Below are 19225 nucleotides of genomic sequence, written 5' to 3' on the forward strand. Positions count from 1 at the left end.
TAACTTTCTTCTGAAGAATCTCCAGTTTTTCAAGATAACTAGGATACGTGTTACACCATATGACACTGCAATAATTTATTTACGGTTCAAATAGAGACCGATAGAGTTTGGAGAGCCTCAAGAGGAAGAAAATGCCTCAACTTGAAAAAAAAAATGACATCCATCTTCTCCCTCTTATCTTTTTTTTCAGGTGGTGGGGGTGTCAGTCTGAGCACCGTCACCCAGATCACATTGCACCCAGATTAAGAACCTTTCCTGCAGGTGGAGAGCCCACAGGAAGGTGGTGCCCGGCGTGGGACTTGAACCCTCTACCTTGAGATTGAGAGTGTCTTGCTCTACAAACTGAGCTAAAGCTGGGGAACATTGATCAGTAAAAGATGGGGAAGAAGGGGGAAGAAAGGGAGGGAGGGAGGAGGGGAGGGGAAAAGAGAGAAAAAAACCCTGAAGTGTCGTGTTCGAATCCCACTCAGTGCTTGCAAATGTTGTCCTTTATTCTTGTGAAATGCTTGCATAATATGTTTTAAGGTGTCAAAGTCTAAGTATAATACAATAAAACCAAATTATTTACACTCATAATACTACCGATGTACCTAAATCTGCCACTACAGTACTAGTACTAGTGTTTGAAAGGTGGTGACAAATCACTATGTTCCCAGTGCAACACTGTCGCCTTCTAACAACCCAAAAGACCCTCAGACACCACGTTAGGAATCACTATCTTTAATACAGATATATCACACATAAAATATACTGTACAATATAGCAAATTATTTATTATACACACATTTAGTAAAATAGTTTCAATATATAATTAAATATATATATATACATATATTTATAATAAGAAATAAACCTATTGTATACATACATAGTATGAAAGTGGCAATAATACTGTAATAAGGTACAATATACTGCAGCACAGGTTTCTTGAAAACACACAAATTACAAACACAAAACTTCCAGAAACCTGAGCTTTAACGATGCACAAATTAAAACTTGAGAGCTTTTACTTCTTGCCTCATCAGCCTCAGACACTCTTCTTTCGTGATTTCTTTGGTTTTTGGTCAATATATTTAGCCCTTGAACCTGCGACGTCCAGTCTCTGGTGAAAACCGCCCCAGTTTCTGCTTTTGTTTGATGTGATGCTTCTGATGTATTTCCTTTTTCCCTGCACAGCTGTGTCACTGGCAGGTGGCATTGGCTGGGGCAGTAGCTGGGGCTGGGGCTGGGGCAGTAGCTGGAGCTGTAGCTGGGTCTGTGGCTGTGGCAGTAGCTGGAGCAGTAGCTGGAGCTGGGGCAGGAGCTGGGTCTGTGGCAGTAGCTGGAGCAGTAGCTGGAGCTGGGGCAGTAGCTGGGGCTGGGGCAGTTGTTGGGGCTGGGGCAGTCGTTGGGGCTGTGGCAGTCGTTGGGGCTGTGGCAGCCGTTGGGGCTGTGGCAGTAGCTGGGGCTGGGGCAGTTGCTGGGTCTGTGGCAGTAGCTGGGGCTGGGGCAGTAGCTGGGTCTGTGGCAGGGGCTGGGGCAGTAGCTGGGGCAGTAGCTGGTGCTGGGGCAGTAGCTGGGTTTGGGACAGTGGCACAGGTGGCACAGGGTGGATAAGTCTCAGTCCCTGCTGAACAGGGACCTGGACCAGGGACCTGGACCAGGGGGATTTGCAGTGGAATAAACGTGACTTTGGGACGACGGTGCTGTGGAGGGAGCTGAAGGTTCAACCCTCTTAAATTGTGTTCTTGCCTGTCCAGCTGTGTTTGGCAGCTTGTATGTGTGTTCCTGCTGATGCTGTAGAAGACTCAGGCTGTGTCCTGTGACTACTAATCAACTAATCAGTCATTTCACAGAATCATTACTACCACCAACTGTGCATGGTTAGTACTGATTAGTACCAATTAGTGCCTGTGGGATGCATGAAAACTATAAAACTACATTGTGTTAGTATTTTGTTTAGCTCAGGGTTTGTTTACCCATTGCACTTTTTTTTTCCTGATGGTAAATAATTCCATTTCTTCAGCTGAACAATGGAACTGCTGCTTTGACGGTCCATTACCAGAACACAAACAATCCAGTGACAGGTTGGATTTTACACCTGTCATTCCAGAATACTTTTCAGCAAATACCCAGCTAAAGTCTTATTACTGCAGAAGACTATACTCTGATGTTTCCTGCAGAGTAGTTTTGACGTTTTTATATTCGGCCCAAATAGTACTGTTTGAAGATTACCTACATTTCCAGAAGGTTACATGTTTTCTGCAATATTCCATCCAACTGCTTTGAGAAATTTGTTAAACAAGATAGAAAACTCAAACCAAAATCTGGCTTTGGAGCTCATGTACTATGACGTACTCAACTACAGTTTTCTCTTAAGCTCAGTTGAACTAAAAACACTAGTATCTGTCCAGTCTCTTGTTTTCTAGGATGATTTAATGGAAAATAACTCCACTGCCCGGCGATGTGGACTCATGGTGCTGTGTGGAGGACGACCGAAAACAAAGGAGAAACATGGAGGGTTGCTCATGTACTTTCAGTGTGAGTATTGCACTTCACATTAGAAATACATTAAATCATATTTGCAGCTTTTAAATGTATATGTAGTTACCTGGTGTGAAATCCACAAAGGCCCCGCCGTGGCTGTCCCAGTAAGGTCCTCTGGCCCCTCTGTTGCAGACGACACTTGTCTATCTGCCACCAGAGAAAACCTTTCTACTGTCTGACAGAATCCATCTTCATTTAATAATGTTGTTCGTCTGCTCTCTGTCCTCGTCCTCAAAGAAATAAAGTCCAAGCTGCAATTTCTATCAACACTTCTAAGACAGAAGCGTTTTGTATTCGGGGGTTTGGGTTCATAATTTGACCTTATTGTAAAGGTGGTGCCAGAGGTTCTGCCTGCTGCCTGCGCTGGACGGCCCGGCACCACCTTATTGTAAAGGTGGTGCCAGAGGTTCTGCCTGCTGCCTGTGCTGGACGGCCAGGCACCAGTGGCTGCAAACATTCTGAGGCGTGAACGCCACTCCGAGTCGCCCATCACCTTGTGGCTCCTCTTTGAAGCCATTTTCTGAAACAAAACAAAACAAATTGCAAAAGTGCTCAACTTCAAGCAATCCCGAATGTGTAATGAAGCAATGGAACATAAACTCATGTATTTTCAATAAAATAATAGTTTAACACTAGAGCAACAAACAAACATTCTTTAGATACAATATACCACCGTTTTCACTTAAATAAAATACAATGCATTATATGTGGACCTCTGGTGATGCAAATAGAACTCAGGTCCTTAATTAGAAGTACGAAATTAAGAAAAATGTACTGAGAGTATCAAAAGTGCACAGAATATAGTTCTTAAATGTAAATAACTGCTGTATTAATAAGTCTGTTGCATTACAGTTACTGTATGGACAATGGACAGGAGGGCTTCAAGTAAAGTAACTTAAACTTTTGTAACTAAAGCTTGGTGGCACGCAGTAGATTACAGTATTTCCCTCATAAATGTGATGTAGTAGAAATATACATTTTTAAAAGAAAAAAAAACAAAAGGAATCACCCAAAGTAGAAGTACCAGAAATGTGTTAATGTACTTCAGTAAAACTTGGTCACATCCCTACACAGTCCTGAGCATGATCTACATATTTGGGACCTAATCCTAGAAGTTTCAGGGTTCTTCAGACACCGGGACAAACGATCTGGGTTCTAACGAGCTGCACCGCCCCCCAGTGGTTAACTAGTTAATAACAAGTTGCTGGAGACATTTCATTTGATTTACAGTAAGAACTTAGAAGTCTCACCTTCTCTGTTCATATCCACGGAAAAATAGCGGCAGGTAGGAGGGAGCGGCAAAAGACACTCCGCGCCATGATTGGTTGCTCGTTGACAGCTCGTCCCTTGATTGGCTGAAGGCAATGATGAACCGAGACCTGTGATTGGCTGGAAGAGACCATCCTGCTGCAGCCCGGTTGGATTGAGACACTTGATCCGAGGCTTTTGATTAGACCCGCAAAGAGAGAGCCGACACCGCGATTGGTTCTGATGACGTCACGCCGCTCCGCTCCACGATTGGTCTTTGAAGACGCCGTCCCCCGATTGGTTGAACGAAAGATGATCCGAGACCGGCGATTTGCTCGCGACGACAATCTTTGACGCGGTGGCGTGGTTGGCTCGTGAAACATGATCGAGGACATACGATTGGAAGTTGAAAGACAGAGCGGGCGTTGTGATTGGTTTTGATAAGATGATTCTGCGAACGTAATTGGCCTCGGCACTATGGACCGACGATCCTCGGGTACCACCAGCCTGGGCTAAAACAGACTGACGTATTTATATTTAGTTTTTAAAAAAAACAAAACAAAAAAAAAGACGCATTGAATACCTAATGAATAAATTATCTAAATAACTTAAAAAAAATAATAATTAAATCCATCTATGTATACTCCGAGGAATTTAGTACCCTGGACTTTCTCAATTGCTCTGCCATTTAATTCAATCTCTATCTTTTCAATATTTTTATGGCTCCTATATGAACGAAATATGATCAAATTTGTTTTATTTATATTTAAGGATAACTTATTACATTTAAACCAATTGTCTACTTTGACTAATTCACAATAGTTTGGAGGCTGTCAGGGTTTTTGTGTGAAATAAATTGGTGTCACAGCCCGAGGTCAGTATAATAGTTTTGCTTTCTTGCTCGTATCACATTAGATAGTTTATTTTATATTTGGTATACTTTCCTTTGATGTTGTGTTTGTAGAGCTTATTTTTCTTATTGATTGACTTCAGTAAACCCTTAGTGAGTCAGGCGTTACGCTCGTTTGTGTCGGTTTTGATATTCTTTTCTGTTATTGTAGCGTTAATGCTGTCAGCTATTTCATTGATAAAAGGGTTATAGGCTTCGTCTTTATTACATTTATAGATAGAATCCCACGTATTGTGCCTGAGGTTTTCAGATAATCTTTTGTTTGTTTGTTTGTTTGAAATGTTTATTTCGAATATCAAGGCACAAAATTTTTTTTTTTTTTAAATAAAAATCAACAACAAAGTTTTCCTCTCAAATGAATAAATAAATGAATAACAGTAATACTAATATAAAAATAAATCGAGAAAACATAATCAGATGAATATTCGAAAAGGAGTGAGAAGTAAAACTTTAGTACAAGGGGTGAAAGTAAATTTTTTACTTCTAAAGTAAATAGCATAATCAACTTTCTTCCATCTCTCACACACACACACACACACACACACACACACACACACACACACACACACACACACACACACACACACACACACACACACACACACACGTACAGCCACATACATGTCCTGTGCAGTACATAGAATATATATATCTATATATATATATTTATTTGTCCATTCATACATATCTACAGACATAAAAACCTATACCCACTCACAAACACATCATACATAACGCATATGCAGTAAGTAAGATGTACTTAACATTCTATAATATATGCACACCAAATTAAACACTCATGCAATATGCATTATTACGTTTAAACATACACACATAGCCTAAAACATTTATCCATTAACCCTTGTACAGTCCCACATATAAATATACATGTACCATACAAGCACAATACACACAAACACTACAAGTGAGACTAGCAAGACTAATCAATGCAAGGAAAGAAAAGAAACAAATAGAAAGAACCAAAATAAATGACTAGACATTTGTCCCTAAAATAGCCTAGTGATTGGCCATACCTTTTGAAAATCATATGTTCGGTCTCATATTTGAACATTGCTTCAATTCCACTCTAAATCCGTTCAGTAGTCTCACCCTGCATACTGATAGACAAAACCCTTTTCTGGTGGTACAAAATCTTGGTGCTTTAAAGTTACATTTCCTCCTCAGCACAGAGGGAGGTGAAACACTGTGTGAGGGACGCTAAGGACAGCTATAGGAGAAAGGTGGAGCAGAAGCTGAGGGAGAACAACATGAAGGAGGTCTGGGAAGGTGTGAGGACCATCACAGACCACAACAGCAAGAACAGAGTTGAGGGGGGGACAATGGAGAGGGCTAACAAACTGAATGACTTCTTCAACAGGTCCAAATAGCCTGCAGCTAGGGAGAGTGCCCACCCTCTGGAAGACATCCTGTATTGTTCCGGTGCCTAAAAAGACGCGTCCCAGCAAGCTGAACGACTCCCGACCGGTGGCACTCACATCACACCTCATGAAGACGTTGGAGCGGCTCTTCCTCAGCCTCCTCAGACCCCAGGTGCAACATGCCCAGGACTGCCTGCAGTTTGCCTACCAGCCAGATGGTGGTGTGGAGGTTGCCATCCTCTACCTTCTACATCGGGCCCACTCTCACCTGGACAAGGGAAGTGGCACAGTTAGGATCCTCTTCCTGGACTTCTCTAGTGCCTTCAACACGATCCAGCCCCTCATGCTACAGGATAAACTAAACCCCATGGGAGTGGACTCCTACCTGGTGGCCTGGATCTCCTGCTACCTCACCGACAGGCCACAGTATGTCAGGCTGAAAGACACCACGTCTGACACTGTGATCAGCAGCACTGCAGCCCCTCAAACTACTGCTTCTCTGTTCTGAGAAAAGTGGCTTCGGCTCCTCTCCTGTTGTTGGGTAGGGATGCTGGGTCAACTGTCCACGGATATTTGACGTGCCAGTGTGGTTCAGGACTGTGGTGGTCTCCGTTTACATATGTCAAGCCATTCTTCACCATCTCCATCTCCCTTTCTTCAACCAGTGTCATTTCTTTTCCCCTGGGTTGGCAATTTCCACAGCGACATCCACCACATTGCGACACACAAGCGGCTCCAATGCTTTCCCACTTCCACCACTTCAGAAAGTCTTTGCTGCTTGTGGTTGTATTGGATTGGTTTTGGGACTGATCGGAGGGCTGACAGGAGGCAGGACTTCTACGGGTGAGCTCATTGTACTTGACTGCTGCAGTGTGTTTTTGACATATGCGCCGTTAAGGTGATGTCTTCGAAGAGGTCTGGGTGTGTATCTCTGATTGTTTTGCCAAGTGGGCCATCCCACAGCACTAGATCACCGACTGAACGAACCTTCTGTGGTACCAGTTGACCAGTTGTGAGGTCTTTGAGAGAAACGTTTGGAAAGATCTTCTGCAACTTGGAAGGTGGAACATGTCTGTTGACTTCTGCAATTTTATCAAGCCCATAGCAGATCAGTTGGTGGGACTTAAGAGTTCCCCTTGGAGTACTGATGTGTATTTTGAGAAGATAGCGCTTAGTTGAGACTGACACTTCCATCCCTCCAATGCAGTAAACCACCAGCGTCACGTCTTCACTTCTTAGGTTCAATTTGCTTGCAGCTTTGTGCGTTATGTAGTTTGTGCCTGATGCCAGGTCTATGAGGGTCCCAATTCTTAGTCCATCATTGGATGTTACGTCAAGAAGCATCAGGATAACTGGATACTCCTTCAAGCCATTTTCCTCCAAAATGCCTCTCTGCGTTGCAGTGGACTTGTATGCCCTGGATGCCACATTGCAAAAGGCCTTTCGACCCTGCAGCACCAGCTCAGGTGAAAGTTTGGAGAGAAACTCTTCATGCTCTCCAGTGCAACTTTTACCCTTGACACTCCCTGGACTGGATCTAGGTGTTCTTCCGGGCTGGTCTTGGGCAACTGGACAGAGAATATAGTGGTGCCGGTCTTTGCACTCTGAATTACTGCACAGGTAATTTGTATTTCTGCAGTGGTGGCCATGGTGGACTTCAAGGCATTGCTCGCAGGCCTCGAGCTGCTGTACTGTACTCTTTCTTTCAGATAGTCTGAGGTTGGTCCTAAATCTCCTGCAGAAAAACAGTTTCTTCCTGTGCTTCTGGTCACCGCAAATAATGCAGCCCGTATCACAATTGGACTTGGTTGTCCTTGTTCTGGCATATTTCAGGAACTTGTTCTTCTCCTTGGCGTGCTCAGTAACATCTCTCAGCTGATCGAGTTGTTGGTATATGGACTCTTGTGACTTTAGGAATGAGATGAGCTTGTCAAAGCGGTTCTGGTGGTTAACAGTGTTCCCCTCGCCAGCAGCAAAGGTTAGCCAGTCTTTCTTCAGAGTTTCAGGCAGCTTGCTCTCAATGGATTTAGTCACTATTGGGTTCTTTATGGCATCTGCATTGCCCAGTTCATTCAAGTCATAGAGAGCCTTTTCCACCGTTTGGATGAGCTCGAGGATTCTTCTTGGATGACTGTTCCTGACTGGTGGAGTCGCTTGTAGCTCTTCAACAATTTCGAAAGCAATGGTTGCTTGGTTCCCAAACCGGTTCTGAAGGATTCTGAAGATCTTGTCTGCTGAGCTGTGTGATGACAGGCGTAGATTTGTGGCTACTTTTTCGTCGAGGCTATCAAGCAGCTGAAATTTCTTCACCTCTTTGGAGCCGGTTGGCTCCCCTTGCATCTGTAGAGACTCCCATTCTTTCCTCCATCTGTAGTAATCACGCTGGTTGCCGGTAAACTTTGGTAGGGCAATGGCTTTTAGCTTTATCGCTGCCACTGTGGGTACGCTGCAGACTGAGGTGGGTTCTTGCTGTCTGTCTGACTTTATACTTGCTGCTTTGATGAGGGTTGCCTTCCATGACACCAGTTTGGGAAGGTGTATTTCCAGGTCTCTTATCTGGCAATCAAAGTCTCTTTGCTCGGCAAGCGGAACCCAGCGGTTCCAGTTTTGATGCGCTTCTTTTGCCATGTGCACCAACTTCTCCAAGTGGGTCAGCATAAACTCATAGGCCTCTAAGGTCTTGTCTTCTGGTTGAGTGGAGACTTTCTTAGACTCAGTCTCTGCAACCTGTAGAGCCAGAGACAGTTCTTTCTCCCCAAACGTGGCCCACACTGTCTCCCTGATCAGGAGTTTAACTTCTTTCGTCTTCCGTTCACACTCTTTCTCCGTCTTCATTATGTCGGCTTTCTGAAGGTCACTTAACTCCTCTGCAGTAGCTACATTGCACTCTGCCATGTAAGCGGCCTCCACTTCTTCATTTGCCTCAATGACTCTGGAGCTCTCTAGTGCCAGCTTTTTGAAGTTTTCCTGTAACTCCTCCATAGACATCTCCATGCAGGTCCTTGTAATGTTATTGGCAAGATGGGAGAGAAGTCTTTTAACTGTGGTCCTCTCTACCTTCAGTTCATCGAGTGACTTTAACCCGGCCATCTTATTCTCTTTGGCTGCGGAAAGCAGGCTTTATTCTCTAGGCCCCAGGTGAAGTTTCCTCCCTCTCGTTTGTGGCCGCATGTGGGGTCTTTGCTGGTGACTGGTCGCATCGGCTTTTCGCTGTCAAATTTCTTCCCACACTTGAAACAGGAAGGACTTGACCAAACGCAGGATTTCACTTGTTCTAATTTTATTCTTTCGTGACAAGAAAGGTGATGAGAAAGTGAAATAATTAAATAAACTTATACAAGGGTGAGACCACATTTCAATGGTTCAGTCATGAGCTCACCGGTAGCCCTTTTGGTTTGTCTTTTTTCCCATTGGTATTGTGACCTGTTCGTTTCAATACTCACTGCGCATTGCTTTCCCCCTCCGTTTATAGGGAGACCTAATCAGAGCGATTGTGCTCACCTGTTGAGGTGCGCCGCGGAGAATCATGGGCACACAGAGCAGTATGAGAGCGCGCCGGTGTGCGCTTGGAGCGGCACACACACCCAGCATTACATACATGGAGCACTCAGGCAGGTCGCCGCAACAAACACTCTTCAGAATTTTGGAGCAATTGTTGAATATTCGGTAGAGCATGAGACTCATAATCTCAAGGTAGTGGGTTCGTGTCCCACGCCGGGCGCCACCTTCCCGTGGGCTCGCCACCTGCAGGAAGGTTTTTATTTTGGTGCAATGTGATCTGGGTGACGGTGCTCAGACTGACACCCCTGCCACCCGGAAATGGATAAGCGGAAGAAAATGGATGGATGGATGTTGAATATTCCCTGGTAATAGATTATGTTTTGCTTTGAACATTATTTGCGCTGTTTGGTATTGTACAATGTCAGTAAGCTTGAGTAATCGTGACTTCAGAAATAATGTGTTTGTGTGATCCTGATAAGCGGCTTTGTGAATGATCCCTGTTGCTCTTTTCTGTAGGATATTTAATGAAGATAATGTGGTTTTGTAGTTGTTGCCCCAAACCTCAGCACAGTATTGCAAATAAGGAGAGACTAGTGACCAGTATAGAGTTTGGAGCGATCTGCCATCCAAGACCTTCTTTGCTTTATTCATTACTGCGATGTTTCCTGAGACTTTGCTCTGTATATGTTTGATATGTGGTTTCCAGCTCATTTTGTCGTCTATAATTACCCAAAGAAATTTAATTTCATGAACTCTCTCAATTTCTACCCCCTCCACTTTTAGTTTTACCTGTGCGTTCATTTTACAAATTCCAAATAACGTTATTTTTGTCTTTCCTAAATTTAATGATAATCTGTTGTTTTCAAACCATTTTTTTGATTTATTCATTTCTGTAGTTATTTTCTCCTGCAGTTGTACTATATTGTCCCCTGAGTGAAAAATATTAGTGGCATCAGCAAACAGTACAAAATGCAGTAGCTTAGAAACCTTACACATATCATTAATAAATAAAATAAAAAGTTTGGGACCCAATACTGACCCCTGGGGGACGCCACAAACAATCTCCAGACATGATGAGGAATAGTCACCCACCTTTACAAACTGCTGTCTCCCACTTAAATAACTTTTGATCCAATCTATCCCCCGGACACCATTTCTTTCCAGTTTATTGATTAATATGTCGTGGTTGATTGTGTCAAATGCTTTCTTCAGGTCTATGAACCCCCCTGCAGCATATTTCTTATGGTCTATAGCAGGGGTGCTCACACTTTTTCAGCATGCGAGGTACTTATAAAATGATCAAGTCAAAATGATCTACCTACTACAAAAATGCAAAACATATATTTATTTCTTGCTTGTTAGTTTTGCCCTATGGTGCAGTGCGCCCTATGTGTGTGTTGTTGTTGTAAAGCGGACGTAGTAGTGAACACCATGAGAACATTAAAGGGGGAAGTGTAGGCGTGGATTGTATATAAATGAACGGGTATGTGCGTTATGCAGAACATCGTTGTTTTAACAACCCTGAAAATGGCGAAGAGACACGCTTATGAAGCAGTTTAAACTGAAGGCCATCAGCTACGCGGAGGAACATGGAAATCGAGCAGCCGCGAGAGAATTTAAGATTAATGAATCGATGGTTCGCAAGTGGAGGAAGCTGGAAAACGAGCTCCGACAGGTGAAGAAGACGCAGCTGAGTTTCCGCGGACATAAGGCGAGGTGGCCCGAGTTGGAGGAAAGATTCGAGCAGTGGATCATCGCACAAAGAACGAGTGGGAGAAGCGTTTCGACGGTCACCGTTCGACTAAAAGCAGTAACGCTAGCAGAAGAAATGAAAATTCTCGGAACTCCAACCGCTGGACATCGGTGTGAACCGGCCGTTCAAAGTAAGGCTGCGAGCGGCGTGGGAGCGATGGATGACCGATGGAGACCACAGTTTCACTAAGAGTGGAAGGCAGCGCCGGGCGAGTTACGCCACAATTTGCAAATTGATTGTAGATGCTTGGGCTAGCGTGTCTGCTGGCACTGTTGTTCGAGCTTTCGCAAAAGCCGGCATCATTTCCAAGGAGCCGCACGGCACGGAAGGTGACTCTGACAGTGAAGAACATGAACCCGGTATGTTTGATGGAGATTTAGCGCAGCTGTTCAATTCAGAAACAGAGGACGAGGAGTTCGATGGGTTTGATTGATGACAATTACAGGTAAAAAAAATGTCAGTACTTTGTAATCAATACTTAATTAAAGCACAACCAAACTCAGTTTTGCTCCCGCTCTATTTTTAAATACGCACACTTGTATGCTTGTGTGTGTGTGTTGTTGTAATGCGGACACCATGAGAACGTTAAAGGGGGAAGTGTGGGCATGGAACCCGCGCCCTATGAGCGTATGTAATGCGATCTACCAATACTAAGTCGATCGCGATCGACGTATTGAGCACCCCTGGTCTATAGCATTGGTGATTCGTTCTATTGCTTCAGTTACTGCCAGTGTTGTTGATCTATTTGATCTAAATCTATACCAATTCTCTGCAAGTATGTTGTGTTTTTCTAAGAATGAGTCCAGTCTGTTGTTAAAGAGTTTTTCTAGTATTTTTGAGGATTGTGGTACTTATGAGACCGGTCTATAGTTAGTGAAATGATGCTTGTTCCCAGTTCTATATAGAGGTATGACCTTGGCTATTTTCATTTATTTTGAAATGAACCAGTTTGAAATGAAACATTACATATGTATGTTAATGGTTTGGAGATGCCTTCTATTACCCTTTTCACTAGTGACATATCAATATCATTATAAACTGTAGAGTTTTTAATTCTTGCTTTTAGTGACAATATCCAATATTTCCTGTTCTGTCGCAGCTTTAAGAAACAAAGAACAAGGATTTCTCTCTGGTATATAAGTATATAGATAGATATGTATAGGTATATGCTCTCCATAATTCCCAGTATCAGGGATCTGTTCTGCTAGTTCAGGTCCAACGTTTACAAAGAATTCATTAAATCTGTTAACTACTTCATTCATGTTATAATCTTCCACATTCTTATAAATAAAATACTTCGGTACACTATTGTGTGTATCGCTGTTTCTTATAATATTATTTAGTATCTTCCACGTTCCGTTAATGTTGTTTTTATTATCCTCTAATATTCTTTTATAATAAACTTTCTTACTCACTCTTATAATATTAGTTAACTTATTTTTATATTTTTTTATATTTTTGTTCTGCCTCTATAGTTCTCTGTCTAATGAAATCTCTGTAAAGAGTATTCTTCTTTTTACTTGCACTTTGTAGTCCTGTTGTTATCCACGGATTACTATTATATGCTAGTTTTCTGTTGTATTTCTTAATTGGACAGTGTTTATCATATAATAAAGTAAATATTTTCAAGAATTCATTATATATATGGTCAACATTGTTATCATTATATATTGCATCTCAATTTATGTTCCAACAGTCCATTTCTTAGTGCGTTCATGGATTCCTCTGTCTTTACTCGTCTGTATTCAGTTTTTTTGTCTATTTTATTTCCAAGGTTTGTATTATTAACTGTAAATACTGGGAGATGGTTACTAATGTCGTTAATCAATAATCCACTAATTGCCATATTATCCATGTCATTTGTGAATATGTTGTCAATGAGAGGAGCAGAACTAGATGTAATCCTACTGGGTCTGGTGATTCTCAGAAAAAAGCTCATACTGTACATTGTATTGATAAACTCATTTGTAGGTTTATGGTTGTTGGTATTTAAAAGGTCAATGTTCCAATCTGCACATATAAAAACTGTTTTGCTATGTATTTCAGATAATCTATTTAAGTATTTTTCTGTTCTTACTTTTCCTTTCCTTTTCGGAGTAAGTTTGCGAGGTTGATCCCCACAATTGGTTTCAAGTTCGATGAAGAGAACAACAGGAAAGTGCTCGGAAATATCTGACAGTATTACACCTGAATCAAAGCGAGCATTTTGAATATTTATGATTATATTGTAAATGATAGATTTAGTGGTTTCGGTGGTATTTGAAGTTATTGTGGGGAAAAACGATGAAGAATAAAGACAATTTAGGAAGTCATTTTTCATGCCGTTATCTTTGACTAAATTTATGTTAAAGTCACCAAGAATAAAACAAGTAGTATTGGTATTATTTATGCAATTTAGTAAATCATCCAATTTGGTCATGAAACAATTGAGGTCAGAATCTGGAGGTCGATATATTACATAAGTCATCATGGACAGTCACAGAGTGTTTTAAATCAACATATATGCACACACCCCCACATGGTCTAACCGTTATGATTTTATTGTAGAGGACAAAGCCATCCAGGTTGGGTCTGTTCAAATATGATCCTTCATTCACCCAAGTTTCACTACATTCTATAATATTGAACTTATGATCTAAACTAGCTTACAAAGCAAGTGAGTCATCGTGATGCTTTATCTGGCTTCTCGCATTTAAGTGTAACAAAGAAAACAGAACAATTGCAAAGGCTGTTAAGTTTCCGAGTGTAACACGTTTAAAGTAAAAATGTACAAAGCAATGCAGGTCAAGTATCACAACATTTCAGTCATGAGTTATTTCTTTAAAGCCCATACAGTATTTGCATTGGAGAGTAGATTAGTACAGTTGGAAAACATTTCAGTCATTTCAACATTCCCGAGCGAGAAGATTCTACATATTCATCCCATCAGTGGTGAGTTGTAATTTATTGACTCTTTAGTTACAAATCTACCCTAAGTTAATCTATCTACAGTGACTAATAATCTAACCTAGATTAACCAATCTGCAGAGGCAAATAAGAACAGAATAAGAAAATCACTAAATCTAGCACAACACAATTACTATTACTCACACTCACTCACTCACTCACTCACTCTCCCTTTCAACAGACACTCTCACTATCACAAACCACGTCTGGATAAACACACAAGCAAACAAACAAACAAACCAACCAACAAACAAACAAAAAATTAATAGATAATAAACCAAAATTAAAATATAGACAAAATAGACTGTGAAATCAAAACAAGTAAAGAAAAATACTAATAATCTGTTTTGCCGGATCAGAGGCAACAAGAGGAAACAATAAATCAGGTTTACTCACGTAACCTATAGTCCAGCTGGCCCAATCACATAGTCCGTAGCTTTTTGGCATCAGAAAGTTTATTCAAGACGTGTTTGTGATTTGATTTTGTAATCAAATGTAAGCACCCGTCCTGAGTCCAACAGTTCGTCCAGCAGTTTAGCCCTCTTCGCAGTTAAGCTCTCCAGAATATGCATCTTTGGTGTGGCTCCCTTGAGTCGTTTTTTCGCCTTGTAAACACGGTCTCTGATGTCATAGTGGGCAAACTTCATGATGATTCCTCTTGGCTTATCCCATTTGGATTTAGATCCCAAGTGATGGTTCCTGTCAATGTCTCCAGGCATCACATCAATGTTCAGCTTGTTTTTAATGATTCGAATCACGACTTCATCTGTATTTCCATTGTCATTTTCTGGAACACCATAGACGACAAGACAGTTCTGTCTGGAGTTCTGTTCTTGTTCATCTAGAGTGTCCTCAATGTCACTGTATTTGTTTTGCAGTTCGTTCATTTTATCAACCGTGTTTTGCAACTCATTTTTAAGAGAATCTTTGACAGATTCAGCAATAGAGTCAGTGATAGCACGTTTGATTGGCTCAATCAGAGAGTCAACCAATAGCTGACTGATTTTGCGAATAAAGTTAGAGTCCTGAAATAATGCCCCGATCTGTCTGCTTACTCTGCCCTTGATAGCGTCATCTGGCCCAAGTTGTTGTAAGTCCCCCGATGAATGTGTTGTTTTAGTACTTTTGTCCTTGTTGTTTGTTTAGCGTAGCACCGGGTCACGCCACGCCGTAGTGAAAGCAATGCCGTTTTCCTGGTATGCTATCCTGATGTAAACAACAGCCGTCCAAAATGTCGAAGCGGGGTATCGGGCACCGTTTGGTACACAGCAGAGGCAGATGTAGATTAAAGTTTACATAGAAATCATAATATTTGTTGGACGATCCAAGCGGCGTTTAGCAACCCGCGTCTCATCCTGATGATGTCATCAAACGCCTCTATCTCCCTCTCTTATGAATGACCCGCTCTCCGTACTCATCGCGTGATGTCACGCCCCAGCCAATCAGTGGCCTGCCATCTGTCCACATCACATTTTTCGGCTTAACTCAGCTCGCTTGGAACCATGGTCAAGTGGGTGCTAGAAAAGTACCTGGTATAAGGTCGTAACACGTGATGGAAAAGCTTTAAAACTGCGAGTTGAGGCGAGTAGGTGCTTGTGGAAAAGCCCTGTAATCTGTGACCCCACAGCCTGTGTGAGGACCCAGAAGTGAAGAAAGTCTGTCATCTCCCTCACTTATTCCACGTTTCAGTGAATGAGATCGCTCATCCCCCCCCCAGCCCCCTAAATCCTAAATTATGAGCAGGTGCTATTTTTTTATTGCTTCCAGCGCCACTAGTAAACTCTCTTCTCAGTCGAGCTCAGTGGAGGAACTTTTAGACTGAAATTCAGGACCAAGACTGGATCTAACATACAATGTTGTTGGTCCTCTGGCTATTTTGTGAAGTTGTTGAAAAATTGTAAAATATGACACCTTTAAATCAAAATGTAAACACTTTTAACCAAATTACCCATTTACTGTAATCTATTACCGATAGTGGTTTAATCGAAAGATATACTTATTTTTTACTGAAATTGTTTGACTTTTTTTTTTATCAGTTTATATTTTCGTATACATTTGTGTTTGCTTTACTACTTGTAAAAAGCTATATTGTGTAGTTCTGTACAAGGTAGTTCACAAAAACAAACGCATAATTGACAAACTCTCTGTAATAAGTTCCTGTCAGCCTTCATGGGGATGTATTCATAGACTCAGGAATTTTTCTTTTATTCTAGAATATATTTAATGGAGGAACACTGAGTTTTCACACAAAGCACACACACCTCATGAAATCTATCACACTGTTCCAACTTTTAATCCCGAATCCATTATTTGATTTGTGCAGCTGTGAGACAATAACACAGTGGTTTGGAGCCGCTGTGTAATCTGTGCAGCGTTTGGTGTCTCTCTGTGTCCTATGCCTCCGCTTGCATAATTCCAGCGTGCGTCTCTTTTTTTTCTTTCCTCTGCAGTCTGAGCCAAGCGGCCAGCGTCCTGCTGCTCTGTCAAATCATGTGGAAGGAGTTCATTGTGTTCCCAGTCAAGATAGTTTTTCAAGCCAGGGACTAAAAAAGCCCTTTTGTCCATCACGGTGCAGCAGACGGCTTCTTTTAGAGGGACGTCGACTGGCGCTGTGAGCCTTTGTAGGCAGGTCTTGTTCAGTGAAAGCCTGAAAGGTGAAGACGATCTCTCTTGTCATACAAGTCATACAAGTGAAAGACAGGAACATAAAGCAGACGTTGAAGTGTCATGCAGCCCAGCTGGAACCGCAGGTGAGCAGGCGGCTAATGCCGGAACACCAAACCTGCTTCATCCAGCGTCAGATGAAAAATGAATCCGTCCTCTTCTTTCCGATAAGATGTAATTCAGATGACGAGATCGGGCTGATGTCTGCTGGCGTTTGGTGCCGACGGCTCCTGTCATGGCATCCTGACAGCCGTCCAGACTCACTCCGTTTCAGGGTCTTTCTTTCAGAGCAGCCGTCCTGAACGGGAGTGTGTGGGAGTGTGTGGGGCTCCTGAAGCGCAGGAATCTTAGAGTCGGTGCTTAGCAGGACTGCGTCTGGCCGCACAGTGTTGAGCGCTGAGAGAAAGTCGTTGATTACAGTGGCCTCTTTGAAAAACTGTGGGAGTTGTTTACATTGTAAACAAGTCGGCTGAGAGGGAATGAATACCTTCATTCCTGTAGCTGCTGGTGAGTTCACTCAGGCCCCGTTAACGTGACCACGTTTTAGGTGAAATTGCTGAAAAGCTTGGCGTTGACATGAAAACTGTCTGTTTCCACGGAAACAGCAGAAACAGTAAAAATGATGTAGCGAGCATGTTGGGCCACTAGTTGGTGCTGTTGCTTGTTTTTGTGATGAAACCACACACACATACAGTAGAGAACAATGAGCTCTAAACATCAACACTGGGAGAACACAGATGTTCTAGTGGACAGACCACCAAGTTGGATTGTTATTACGGTGACTGTCAAATAAAACTACCAAGTCCAGGAGAATATGGACTGGGAGTCATGACACCACGGAGCCTGAGCATTTTCAAAAGAGTTCTACTTTGGGAGCCTTTTTCAAAAAGTTGCGCTTTCAGTGACTCTGAGCGCCGTTGTTGTCTAAACGGGGATTCGGCTTCATTCAACACAATGTTTTTCTGCTCACAGTGACCCATCTCCGATCTGTGATCATGGCAATTCAGACTTTTTCACACTAGACCGAGGCCTCCATCATATTTGGTACCGAATCGGATAATTATCTGATCTCTTTCAATGTGACTGCTGTAAGAATGGTCCAGTCGCATGTCCATATTCACTTTGTAAACAGCTTACCCTATGTGACGTCATGCCTTCTTCGGAACATGTGCTTCACTTAATGGTCGGATAACTTTCACACTGCAGTCTGACGGAGGTCACGTTTAAAATGTAGTCTGAACGATCACGCAAAGAAATCGGATCCTGGCAAGAAATCAGAACTGAGCCTGGAGACCTGCAGTGTGAACGCAGCAGCTCTGCAGCTTTATAGCAGTATCAACGATCGACCATTTCAAACCTCAGTTGCGAGAGTAATCAGTTACTGATACACCACTGTTGAGATCTGCTAAATGAAATACAGCGTCAGCATACCTGTTGAATTGACGGAAAGCCCATGAGCAGGACACCAGAGATCAGAGAAAACCAGAAGCAGACCCTTAGTACAAAGCAGGAATCCTCTTGACGCTTTGAAGCTTCTGAATGAGGTTTCACTTTAAAGGAATCCCGAGGGTTCCACATGTGCTGCTGGTAAATAAAATCAATATCAGGAAGTGTTTACTTCTCACTCAGCACATTCTGATTGAATCGGAGTCAGTGTTACCGGTAACAACTGCCAGGTGAAACCCTGCAGCTTCACTTCATCCCAGAAAACCCTCCTGTCTGGCCCGTTGCCATTGGGCCGTGCAGCGATCTCCGTGTAATAACATGCAAATGCGCCTCTCAGACGGTGGAAATGTGTTTTTAGCCCTTTGCCACCTTTACAGCGGGACTCTGAAGCTTTGAAGTTTGGAGCTGGGATGGTGGGCGCTGCTGTGACGACGGAAGCGAGCGTGGGCTCCGATGTCTCCATGCTCCGACTCGCGGAAACGTTATCACCGGCAGCAAACGCAACAGTTCAACATTTTTGGCAAACGTGATGATAAAAGTCACGATTTCATCATCCAGACGCAATAATTGTGATTACGTTATCTGCTGGAGTTGGTGGTGAGCTGTGAATACGGTGGGTTGCATGCTGATGAACTTTTGCTTGCACACAGACATCGGGCGTGTTGAAGTGTTGGAGCTTGACTGGCTGAGAATCTGAGCCTCCAGTCAGTAAAAATCCTCGAACACCAGGAGCAGACGACGTTTCAGTCGACCACACAACAAGAATCCTCTCCAGATCGGGAGGAACCAGATGGTCAGGTTAAGCAGTGGAGTTTAAATCTGATATCTACTTTATTAAAACCTGTTTACAAC

This window comes from Lipophrys pholis, assembly GCF_963383615.2.
Source record: "Lipophrys pholis genome assembly, chromosome: 16".
NCBI lineage: Eukaryota > Metazoa > Chordata > Actinopteri > Blenniiformes > Blenniidae > Lipophrys > Lipophrys pholis.